We start from the raw sequence: 13,956 nt of genomic DNA on the forward strand, positions 1-13,956 counted from the left end.
ACTTGGCTCAACTGGAGGCTGATATTATTCCATGGTAATCACCCAATAATAAAACTAATCTTATAAGAAGAAGTTTTATACTGCTAGTGAAATCTCTACAATGTTGACTAGTATTGTTTATCTTTAAATACAAAATTTCAGCTCGTTTTTTTTTTGTTTTTTTTTGTAGGATGGGGAGTAAAAATATACTTTTGTCAAAAATCTAAGAGACGGACCAAAAAGCAAATGGTATTAAGAACATAGAACATAAAAATTCCAGTGTGAAGCTGAATTCTAAGGGTTGTCAAAGAGACCACCTATATATATATATATATATATATATATATATATATAGGTGCCAGAGTGGCTTGCTTACCAACCACATGGTCCTCGGTTCAGTCCCACTGCATGGCACCTTGGACAAGTGCCTTCTACTATAGCCTCGGGCCGACCAAAGCCTAGTGGGTGGATTTGGTAGATGGAAACTGGAAGAAGCCCGTTGTATATGTATATATATATGTGTGTGTGTGTGTGTATATATGTTTGTATATGTTTGTGAAAGAAGCCTGTCGTATATATATGTGTGTATATATGTATGTGTTTGTTGTTTAGTTGTTTGTGTCTGTGTTTGTCCCCTCCCCGCTCACGATCACTTGACAACTGATGGTAGTGTGTTTACGTCCCTGTAACTTAGCGGTTTGGCTTACAAAGAATTAGCTCTGGGGTCAATTTGCTTGACTAAAGGCGGTGCTCCAGTATGGTCGCAGTCAGATGACTGAAACAAGTAAAAGTAAAAGAATATATATGTGTGTGTGTATGTGTGTGTATATATATATGTATATATATATTTATATACTGTGAAAATTATAAGGGTAAACAATTTAGAAAAATTTTCATACTGGTGGCTAGCGTGCATAATAAATGTCAATAGACAACATATTATCATATATAAGAGTGTATAAGTATTTATACACAGAGAGGTGACTCTTGATAGAACACCTTACATGCTAGAAAGGGCAGCCAAACCCAGGCAGCAAAAATAAAGTAATTCCAAAGAGAATGAAAACAAAAATTATTTATAGTTAATTTTTGTTTTCATTCTCTTTGGAATCACTTTTTTTGTGCGGTTTGGGTTTGGCTGCCCTTTCTATCATGTAAGGCGTCCTATCAAGGGTCACCTCTCTGTGTATAAATACTTATACACTACACTCATATATATATATATATATATATATATATATATATATATACACGGTGGCAGACTGGGTCTAAAAATATTGGCTGCCAGAAGACTAATGCAACTACAATGGTATCATTTATTTATTTATTTATTTATTTATTTATTTGTTTAAAGTATTCTTTTCAACTGTCTACAAACACAGCCAGGCTGAAATAATTAATGCATTCTTCCAGGAGTGAATAAGAAATTCTCAAATTTGAAGGGATGCCCCCCCCCCCATATATGGATTCTAATAGCACAGGAGTCTACTTGTCATCAGGTAAGCTGGCAACCTGTCCAGTTCACCACTGTATATGTATATATATATATATTATATATATATATATATATATATATATTGCCAGCCTCGTCTGGCACCTGTGTCAGTGGCATGTAAAAAGTACCCACTACACTCACGGAGTGGTTGGTGTTAGGAAGGGCATCCAGCTGTAGAAACATTGCCAGATCAGACTGGGCCTGGAGCAGCCTTCTGGCTTCCCAGACCCCAGTTGAACCGTCCAACCCATGCCAGCATGGAAAGCGGACACTAAATGATGATGATGATGATAATACTCAATTTTGAGGGATTAATCGATATGTGGGTATTCTATTTCAGAACCCAATGAGTATATCTGACAGTAAACTCATGGTATCAGTTTGTACATCACAAAATAATACTTAAAGGATATAACCAAAATTTCCAGCTGGGTATATGATGTACTTCATTAATCATATCATACTTTTGTTAATAGTTATATTTATTAAATATGAAGGAACTACACGTGTTTCCGTATTGGAAACATGTGCTTGTGCCACTTGAAAACACCTGTGCTTGTGCCACTTGAAAAGCACCTGTGCTGGCATCACATAAAAATTCTTGTACTGGTGCCACATAAGAAGCACCCAGGACACTCTGTAAAGTGGTCAGCATTAGGAAGGGTGACCAGCTACAGAAACCATGCCAAAACAGACAATAGGAACTTGGTGCAGCTCTCCAGCTTGTCACCTCCTTGTTAAATAATCCAATCCATGCCAGTTCATGGAAAACAGACATTAAATGATGATGATGATGATAATGATGATGGTGATGACGACGATGATATATATTTATAAATGTATAAACAAGAGATACTGGATTGAACACACAAGCTTATTGCATAATGCTACAACTGTTTCATCTTCACTTTATCTGCAGATATTTGTCAAAATGTTATTATATAATATATTAAATATATCACAATGTCTCAGTATTATTTCAGCATCATTGGTAGGTGAAAGTTTCTGAGATATGAGTCTGCAATATAATATATTTAATATATATTAGTTTCAGATTTTGACACAGCAGAGACTGAGGTTAGCTGGACTCACTCACCATCATTCAGAGCTGAAACTGTACTCAGTGCTCCTGTGGGAGCCTCTACACAGACCACACTTGAAGAGGAAGACTGAGGGTGACATATGTTGTTGCCCTAAGGACAGACACTGGTCCTTGGGAGACACAGGACATGGCAGCGATGATGAGGGACAAAGACCACTAGAGAGAACTTGTCCATGGATCTCAAGAATTTTTACCTACCCTTTATAGACAGATTTTGGCACTAGGCCAGTAATTTTGGGGGTGGGGAGTTAATTTCATCAATCCTAGTGCTCAGTTACTGCTCATTTTGATGACCCTGAAAGGATTTAAGGCCAAGAAGACCTCTGGGTGGAATACGAACTCAGAGTGTAAAATCAGACTAAATGCTGTTAAGCATTGTGCCTGGCTTATAAATGATTCTGCAAGCTTGCCACCTTAGTATATTTAATATATTACATAATATTTCAGCAAATAACTGTTGGTAAAGTGAAGATGAAACAATCATAGTGTTATGTAACAAATTGTGTTTGCTCAATCCAATCTCTCTAGCTTACACTTTTAAGTTTATATTCTATGGATGTTCAGGGATTTCTGGATGTTCAGTAATGTGATCTGTTTATATTGTGAAATTGCACCTGACATCCAATACCTGTATACAGGCTTCATAAAGCAAATTACTATGTCTATACACAAATTAAATTTATATATATATAAATATAATGTGTCTTGAATGGCACAACAATGCAGAGTGGACTATAATAACTGTTATAATTTAATTATCCATAGTCTGATATTATAATAGTATTTCGGAATACAAAAATACCTTCTTCAGATTTCTATAGGAATTGATCAAGTCACTACTATAATTGGCTTACCAACTGTAACTGAATTTTTTTTTTTTATCAGAAGTGTCTCTGCAGTGGTCTCACAAAGCTCCTTCCAGAATTCCTTATGAGAAGTGCACGAGGGTGGCCATGTCTCAAGCTCCTTGGCACATCCACAGTGCTGCTTCTAAGTTATGTATTATATATACATAACTTAGAAGCAGTGCTGCAGATGTGCCAACACACGCAAGCTTGAGATATGGCTGCCCTCATGCCCTTCTCATGAGGAATTCCAGAAGGAGCTTCACGAGACCACTGTAGAGACGCTTCCGGAAAAAAAAATTCAGTATCAGTTGGAAAACTGATTATAGCAGTGATTCAATAAATTCTTATCGAAATCTGAAGAAGGAATTTTTGTATTCCGAAATATTATTATATCAGACTATTGATGATTAAATTATAAGAGTTATTATAGTCCACTTTGCATTGCTGTGCCATTCAAGACACATTATAATTTACAAACAATACACAATGCTTCTAGTGAACTAACAATACTCTTATATATATATATATATATATATATATATACATTGTGGTGGGTAAAAGTAGGTATATAGTTGCTTAGTATGACTTAAATGTTCTTTTCATTTCTTTATTTCTTTTTTAGGAAAAGAATTCTATGATTTTATGTTTTTTTAACTAATTCTTTCTGTAATATAATAATTATTCCTAATTTCAGATGTGTATTATATGACTGGAAATTTGATCAATGATGAATGAAAGTGGATCATCAAGCAATACTAGACAACAGAGAATGCAGAAATGGTTAGATAGAAATGGACTGAAGAATTTCAAAAACCAGCTCTGTCAAGATTAACATTTGCCAAAATATGAGACAAATTGGAGCAGATTGGATCCCTCTGCAATGCATAGAAAGGCGGTTGACCAGTCAATGTTACCATGGAAAATGAAATGCTTATGGCTCAAGTATTCACTCAAAGTCCCCAGAAATCAAAAGAAGGCTTCCAATGAACTAGGCATCTCACACATTCCTTAGTCAACTTACAAATCACCCAGGTTTAATAAAGAAATAGAGAAATGAAAAGAAAATTCCACTCATATTAAGCAACTGTATAACTATATTTGCCAACCCCTGTATGCATTATTGCTTAGTCAGGAGGGAAGGACACTGTTCAAAGTACTGTATTTTCTTTAAGTGCCTTAAAACTATCAGAAGAAAGAGAGGAAGTTATTCTCAAACTGAAGACCTGCCTCAAATTCCTGCAACAATGTTCATTCCATTAAAGGTACCTAAGGATCAAATTAAGTGTACCAGCTAAGAACCCAACATAAAAGGCCAGAACAAATACCCACAAGTTGTTTGTCTGACACAGACCTTCAGCATTTAAGCTGGCCAGATCTAGCCCAAATATTCCAACCGTTTTGTGTTCAAACCAGCCAGAACAGCCTCTCATGCCTCCCCTACAATGTTATTCTAAAAATAAACAATGACATCATCAAAACCAACAAGATAATGTATAATTACTTCAAAACAACATAAATATATAAGCATTCCATTTGACAGAGTAATCTGAATGCTAAAGGGTTAATAGTTCCTCCAATCATAAACTGTATTTTATTTTATTAATATCCTCCACCTAAAAGCATTAAAAGACAACGGCAACTTTGGTGGAATGTGAACTCAGAATTCAAAGACCCAAAGCAAATACCACAAACCATTTTAATTCTATGCTCTAACATCATCATCATCATCATCGTTTAATGTCTGCTTTCCATGCTAGCATGGGTTGGATGATTTGACTGAGGACTGGCAAACCAGATGGCTGCACCAGGCTCTGTGTTAATTCAATGCTTTGAAAAAATGTACCTTAATATATTAAAATTTATAGATTCACTGGAATTTTGATTCACCGGAATTTTGAGAAATAATTAAAAGACAACTATATAAAGAGCTCACATAAGAGCAGTGGTGCATCTCAGGGCAGCCCTAGAGTTTGCTTCCACCCATCAGGCCCTGAAACCTCTACAAGTTTATATAGCAGACCATAAAAATGTTGCCCAGAGTAAACTGCACCACCCCACCATCAGCTACACCAATGCATAAGAGATTTTCCTGCCAAAACAAGAAGCTTTCCTAATTAAAATCCTAATTTTCTTGAATACTCATAGAACTAATCTTAATATACTTCGATTTGGGATTTGGTTTGCAAGATTCTTTCTGTGAGTTTGTGTGTTGAAGCATATTTTGTTGTGTCTGGGGAGAGTCATTCTCTTTCAGTGCCTTATTATTTAACACATGCACTGGTCTGATTTCCACTCATTTACTTACTTATTTTTACTAAACTTTTCGCTGCTTTTTGCAACCTTTTCAATAGTCTATTAAAAAGGTTGCAAGATGCAACGAAAATTTTAGGAAAATGAGTGGAAACTTTACCAGTGAGTGTGTTAAATAACAAGGCACTAAAAGAGAATGACTCTCCCCAGACACAACAAAATATTAATATAGTTATTTATTAAAATTCAACATCTTAAAAGAAATTTAACACTAAGGTAACAAATCAACAACATTCTTTTATTCTTTTACTTGTTTCAGTCATTTGACTGCAGCCATGCTGGAGCACCACCTTTACTCAAGCAAATTGACTCCAGGACTTATTCTTTGGAAGTCTAGTACTTATTTTATCAGTCTGTTTTGCTGAATGACTAAGTTACTGGGATGCAAACACACCACCATTGGTTGTCAAGCGATGTTGGGGGTACAAACACAGACACACAAACATATACACACACATACATATACATATATATCTGTACTTCTTTACTCTAGGAACAGGGAAATAAAGCCTTACAGCAGGGACATAAGATTTGACAGGTACAGGGAGGAATATAGTAGTGGAACCAAGAAAGAAAGGTCAGGCTTGGCTGAACACCAGTCACATGGGGAGAGAAGAGAGGGAGGTAGAGGCAGAGGGATAGAAAATTTAAGGAGGGGGCGAGAAAAAAATGAAAGGGACAGAGTGAAGTGAAAGAGGAGGGAAGGTAAGCATGAAGAGAAGGCCAGGAAATGTGAGAGAGGGGGAACAAAAGAACGAAGAGTAGAATGAACTAAGTAAGTGTGAAGGGGCTGATAGAAAGAAGGAAAGAATGAAAGAATAGAAAGAATAATAGAGTCGTACAAAATTTAGATATACATATACTTACATATAAGAAACCAAAGTGTATGTATGCCACCATATTTTTGTTTATAAAAGATACAAAAATGGGACAAGAACGCAAAGCATCCAGACAGTTAGGTGATACAAAAAAGGGACAGCAAAACATCCAGACAGACGATACAAAGAAAACAAGGACGGGTCATTTGGAGTTTTCTTTCCTCAGTCAAGTTCCAGATTATCTTTGCAATTTCGGCTGGTTATATTCGAGATTGCTGCAATCTGGCCAGTCCCAAGGAAAAATTAAGCTAAGAGCACTAGATTCCTTAGAAGAAAGCAGTGAATGTATACATAAACAAGGACGAAAAAAAACGGAGAAATGGTACACAAATACAAATAACAGGACATTAACAACAGGTGTTTTTCGATATATATATATATATATAAAATAAATGCACCCTTTTAAAGCCTAGCCAGGCTCATGGGCTCGGTTTCCCAGTTTCAGTGGCGTATGTCTTCCCCAGCTGGATGGGACACCAGTTCATCGCAGCATTACTCATTTTTGCCAGCTGAGTGGACTGGAGCAACGTGAAATGAAGTGTTTTGGTCAAGAAGACAATGTGTTGCCCAGTCCAGGAATCAAATCCACAATCTTATGATCATGATGCTGACGCCCTAACCACTGAGCCACACGCCTCCACACACACACACACACCACACACACACACACACACACACACACACATATATATATATATATATATGATGGGCTTCTTTCAGTTTCCATCTACAAAATCCACTCACAAGGCTTTGGCCAGCCTGAGGCTATAGTAGAAGACACTTACCCAAGGTACCATGCAGTAGGACTGAACCTGGAACCATATGGTTGGTAAGCAAGCTACTTACCACACAGCCACTCCTGCACCTATATTGCTGCAAGAATCTATGTATAATATGCTACCATTTATAATATTGGGGCCTAAATTGTCTTTTTAACACTTTTATTACTATATTTCTTTTGAAATACTCTGGTTTTATTGCACTTAATTTTCAGAATAATGAAAAATTTATTAAAATGACTTTGTCCATATCAAGCTGTTGTTTGGAACATAAATTAATGTGAAATATTGACAAGGTTTTAATTTAGACCACTTCAAAACAGGAAGTTTGCACTATAGAACCAGGGACTGGTCTTGGGTAGGTTGGTGTCAAAAGGGTTAATTTATGCGCATAATGTAATGTTGCATAAATGGTACAAGAGTGTGTGAACTATTTTGATCTCAATATATTAGTTTGTGAAAACATGTGGCTTAGTGCTTAGGGTATTCAGCTCATGATCATAAGGCCATGAGTTCAATTCTTGGCAGCACATTATGACCTTGAGCGAGATACTTTATTTCATGTTGGTCCAGTCCACTCAGCTGGCAAATATGTAGTACCTGTATTTCAAAGGGTCAGCCTTGTCACATTCTGTGTCAAGCTGAATCTCCCTCAGAACAAGATTAAGGGTATGTATGCCTGTGGAGTGCTCAGCCACTTGCACATTAATTTCCCAAGCAGTCCACTCTGTAGGGTGGTTGGTGTTTGGAAGGGCATCCACCAGTAAAAACCATGCCAAAACTGACTCAGAAATTTGGTGCAGTCTTCTGTCTGGCCAACTCATGTCAAACCACCCAACTGATGCCAGCATGGAAAGCAGATGTTAAACAATGATGATTATGATGATTTTATTTTCTTGATTGAGTCAACTGAAACTCTCACCATCGTAAGCGACGGAGAGCCAAAGAGAAGAATAGATTAGTTTTTAATATTTCAGTTTAGATAAAATGGATTTGTATATAATAAAAAAGTTAATCTAAGGCAATAAAATTTATTACATTAGCATTTTACCTTAATAAAAGCAGGCAAGAAAAATATTTGCTATCAAATACTATGTGTTAGATGCACTTCTAATTTGAATCTTGATTTTAGTAAAAAAGAGTGCCTTAAACATGGAGTTTTATGGGAGATTATAGTAATACTGCTAGATGAATATGGGTTACCTCTTGTTAGATTAATATGGGCCACCTCTTGTTAGAAGTAAAGAAAATGGATGTGTTTGGAGCCAACACCTCTACAAAAAGCAGAGCTAAAGAAGCATCAATGACAATTTAAAACCAACAAAGGCTGGAAGAAGAAGGCCTAACCACATCTCATGTCACAGTAACAGCTTCAAGAAACTTATCCATATGCCAACAGCAAGTTGATACATGTTTCTAAAATCAGCTCCCAAAATTGCGCAACAAAGACATAGATCCCAAATACAGGATATCTGATTGTTTTTGTATTTGACTTGCAAGATACTTGATGTGAACTTGCATATTAAATATATTTTTTTGGTATCTTAGGAGGGTCATTATGTCATGGGTTCTGTTTACTTCTTCAATTATTATTAGTCAACTAGTTACCCATTTAACTAATTAACTAGTCGATTGTTTGACTAACTGTTCAGTCAATCAATGAGCTAAGTTTGTCAAAGCCCTTTCATTGCCATTTGTGACCTTATCAATGACATGTCATCTCTATTCCAACTCTCTTCAGTAATGTCTGTCACCTAGCTGATTGGTTGATTTACTGAATAATTAATCAAACAATCCATTATTTAATTGGGTAAAGAGTTAAGCAATTAATAATAAAAGAAGTGAAATAGAACCAGTGTATGTGTGTGTTTATTAATGGCATGATGACCCAGATATATTGATTAATTAATGATTTCTTCAAAGGCACAAGACCAAAGATTTAGGTGAAGGGGTTCATTGATTAAGATGATTCCAATACTTAAACAGTACTTTACCTTATTAATTCTGGAAGGATGAAAAGCAAAGCTGACCTTGTTGGAATTTGAATTCAGAATGAAGAGAGCCAGAAAAAATATAAGGCATTTTCATTATTTCTAACACCCTGAATATTTTGCCAATAATTCACTCTAAAAATTGACTTCAGTATTTGACTGGTACTTCATTTATTAATGAAGGCATATGGTCAGTTGGTTCAGGTATTCAACTCACAATTGTAATGTCATGAGTTTGCTACACAGTTATGCCTTGTGTCCTTGAGCAAGTCACTTTATTTCACATTACTCCTGTCAACTCAGCTGGCAAAAATAAGTTTATTATCATTTAACATTTATTGTCCATGCTGAGTTGGATGGTGACATGGATTGGACAGTTGTACCTGTAATTCAAAGGACTAGCTTTGTAACATTCTGTCATGCTGAACCTCCCTGAGAGTAGGATTTTGTTAGGGTATGTGCATTTGTGGAGTATTCAGTCTCTTGCAAGTTAATTGCATGAGCTGGCTGTTCCAGTTAATCAGATCACTTTGAACTCTCATTGTCATCACAACCAACAGAATGCTAACTATTTATCAACCTCCAAAGAGACGAATGGACACAAAGCACCATCTGGTCCAATGATTGAACCCTTGACATCACAGCTATTAGGCCAACACCTTAACCACTTGGCCAAGCACTTTCACATCATTGATATTTCAGTGTACGTATATATATATATATTCAGCTGAATTATTGCAGAAACTTCCCAAAATACATCCCATAAAGTAAACACAAGAAATATAAACCAAATTATACAACAGATATTTGCAATTCTCATAAACTCGAGAGACTGCCTGAAACACAACATACTAGCCTGAGTTCAACAGAAATATAAGTCAACATTTAACAATTAAACAAGAAAATAATAAATAATGTCAGAGAATGGACAAATGTTTATATTCTACACAAGCTTCAAAACAAGTCGTATAATATGATACAAAGTAATTAGGATAATCAACAATACTGGGAACCTGTAAATAGTCATTCCTTCTGCTAGAAATTGCTGTCAAATCTCACTCAAATTACACTCTTGACCTGAATATAGTAATTCTTTCTGTTAGAAATAGCTGTCAAATTGCACTCAAATTACACTCTATTGTCTTAGAGAAGGCCATATTATCCTACACATAGCTGTAAAAAAAGATGAGATGGTCATGGCTGGAATAGCTTTGATTAGAGATCTGACCAGATGCTAAACTTAACATCAACAGCAACAACAATAAATTGGGTGAATTAATGACCCCGAGGGCTCTGCAAATGGAGATAGGGTTTCCCATGCTGAACAGGTCAAAGAATAGAGGCCAAATTAATATGAGCCACCTCTTGTTAAAAGTAAAGAAAAATAGGTTGGTGCAGGGCCAACACCTCTACAAAAAGCAAAGTTAAAGAAACATCAATGACAATTCAAAACTAACAAAAGCTGGAAGAGGAAGGCCTAACCACATCTCATGTCATAGTCACAGCTTCAAGAAACTTATCCATACTCCAACAGTAAGTTGATACATGTTTGTAAAATCAGCTCCCAAAATTGCACAACAAAGACAAAACCCCAAATACAGAACATCTGACTTGCACCTTGGCCATTACTTTGACTCTTTCCTTCCATCAAGTACCAGAAAAGCACTAGTGAAATTAAAAATCTTAAAATTATTTGGATGCAATGAAATCACAATCATATACTTAAAACACATAAGGTCTGGTGCAGTAATGAATGCATTCTCTAATATTTTCAATGAAGGCATGTGACTTAGTAATTAGAGCGTTTGGCTCACAAGTGTGAGGTTGTAAGATCAATTCCTGGTGATGTGTTGTGTCCTTGAGCAAGACACTTTATTTCATGTTGCTACAGTCCACTCAGCTGGCAAAAGTGAGTCGTACCTGTATGTCAAAGGGCCAGCTTTGTCACATTCTGTATCATGTTGAATCTTCCTGATAACTACATTAAGGGTATTCATATCTGTGGAGTGCTCAGCCACTTGTACATTAATTAAATGAGCAGGTTATTCTGTTGATAAGTTCAACTGGAACCCTTATCATCAAAATCGATTGAGTTCCAGAATCTGATAAGATGGGAAGAAATATTTTGAAAACCTAACAAAACCTCATTCAAAGTAGAAACATACAGAAAGAACTTTCATCCTCTTTTGCAAAGCCTAAAAATTTTTAGTAAAGCTCATCCTTGACATCACTAATTCATGCACTCCTTTTTCTATCTCACAGCTTGGATTTAATCCTTTAGCATTTAAACTGGTCATATTTGGACCAAATATTCTACCTTTGTTATGTGTAAACTGGCCAAAATTGGCTTCTCTCACCTACCCTACAATGTGATTTTATGTTCTCGTCTCTCGTTGTGTTCTACGTTTATTTGTGGTGTCCTGTACTCATATATATATATGTATGCATGTATATATACATGTAAATGTAAGTATGTACATATATGTATGTATATATGCATATATTTTATTTATATATTATATATTATATATATATATATATATATATATATATACATGCAAATTGTATTGATAACCAGCTGGAGGAGGCTGTTCCTGGGGTTAAAAACAGTAGTTACATCAAACATCTACATTGATGTGGCAATAAACATTACTTTCATCTCTTATAGAGATTTTCCAACTAGCTACTTTGCTTGTTAAACACACACACACACACACACACACAGATGATGGGCTTCTTTCAGTTTTCTGTCTACCAAGATACCATGCAGTGGAACTGAACCCAAGACCACTTGATTGGGAAGCAGTGCTTATAAATACATTAAAAGCAAAAGATAAACTTTTAGAATCTGCGAGTGGAACAATGAAAACCTTTATTAGAAATAAATGTTTTTAATCTCAAACTTAGCCAAGACATATCTATAAAACAACTAGAGGGATCAAAATAATGGATGAAACACCAATGATTAAGATATATAATTATCTATTGCATTTCACTTAAAAACATTGAACCAAATGTTCAACTATATTAAAGAAAAAATGTTAATAAACATAATTTTCTTTTATAAATTTGTGAAATTTTCATTACATAATAAACATTTTCTTGCAGATATATTTCAGAACACAGATAAATGTAGTTTACATATGTAACCTAGTGAAGTGCAAATAGTTTTACAATAAAACATTTATAGGTTAAAGCAATTAGAGGAAAGAAATACAATGAATGCAAGATAAGCAGATTTCATAATTTATTGATAAATGTAAAAAGGGTGTAATTGATATCTATTTCAAATTGCTGTGATAGGATAAAATTTCAGTTCCTTTAAAAAATTCACTAGAGTTCATAACTCTCTCGCTAATGTTTCCCCTCTTTTGCTATGTCAAAAACACATTATTATGCAAATATTCATAGAATATTTTATCGGATGAACAGATGGTGTAACTTACTGGAGATGTCAAATTTAAAATTCTTCAGAAATTGTATTTTAATGAGAGTTATATTTCTGTTGAATTTATGATGGCATTTAATAAATGCATTTTAAATTAAATACCTTGTTTGCATATTTTATAAGGTGTATCATTATATTTAGATATATGCAGTCATTGGACTGTAGCCATGCTGGAGCACTCACTACCATGAATGGTTTTAGTCAAACAAATTGCCCTCAAGAACTTTTTTCCTTTTAAAAAAGTCTCATGCTTATTCTGTTGGTATCTTTTCCCAAACTGTTAAGTTAAGGGGACGTAAACAAACCAACATTTTGTGGGGACAGACATAAATACAAGAACAAGTGATATGTTGTTCTAGAGAAAACTTATCAAACCAAGTGAAATTGTAGTCATGGCCATTGATGGCGTCATGTAAATGGCACCCGTGCTGGTGGCACATATAGAACAACTATTATGCTCCTGAAGTAGTTGGCATTACAAAGGGTATCAAGCCTTAGAAACCATGCTAAATCAGACCAGAACCTTGTGCAGGTCTTTTGTTTACCAGTTCCAGTCAAATCATATAACCCATGCCAGCATGGAAAGCAGACCTTAACTGATTATGATGAGGATATACATACATATATATATATATATATATATAGGATGATGAGGATGATCATGATCATCATCTTCATCGTTTAACGTCCACTTTCCATGCTGGCATGGGTTGGACGATTTGACTGAAGACTGGCAAACCAGATGGCTGCACCAGGCTCCAATCTGATCTGGCAGAGTTTCTACAGTTCGATGCCCTTCCAAACACCAACCACTCTGAGAGTGTAGTGGGTGCTTTTACATGCCACAGGCATGAGAGCCAGTCAGGCGGTACTGGCAATAGCCACATTCAAATGTTGCTTTTTACTTGTCACCTGCACAGGAGCCAGTCCAGTGGCACTGGCAACAACCTTGCTCGAATGTTTTTCACGTGCCATCAGCTCAAGTGCCAGTAAGACAACGCTGGTAATGATCACACTCGAATGGTGCTTTTTATGTGCCACTGGCACAGAAGCCAGTCAGCTGCTCTGGCAATGATCACGCTATATATATATATATATATTAGTATGTGTGTGTGTGTGTGTGTAT

The sequence above is a fragment of the Octopus sinensis genome, linkage group LG7, assembly GCF_006345805.1.
Source record: "Octopus sinensis linkage group LG7, ASM634580v1, whole genome shotgun sequence".
Taxonomy (NCBI): domain Eukaryota; kingdom Metazoa; phylum Mollusca; class Cephalopoda; order Octopoda; family Octopodidae; genus Octopus; species Octopus sinensis.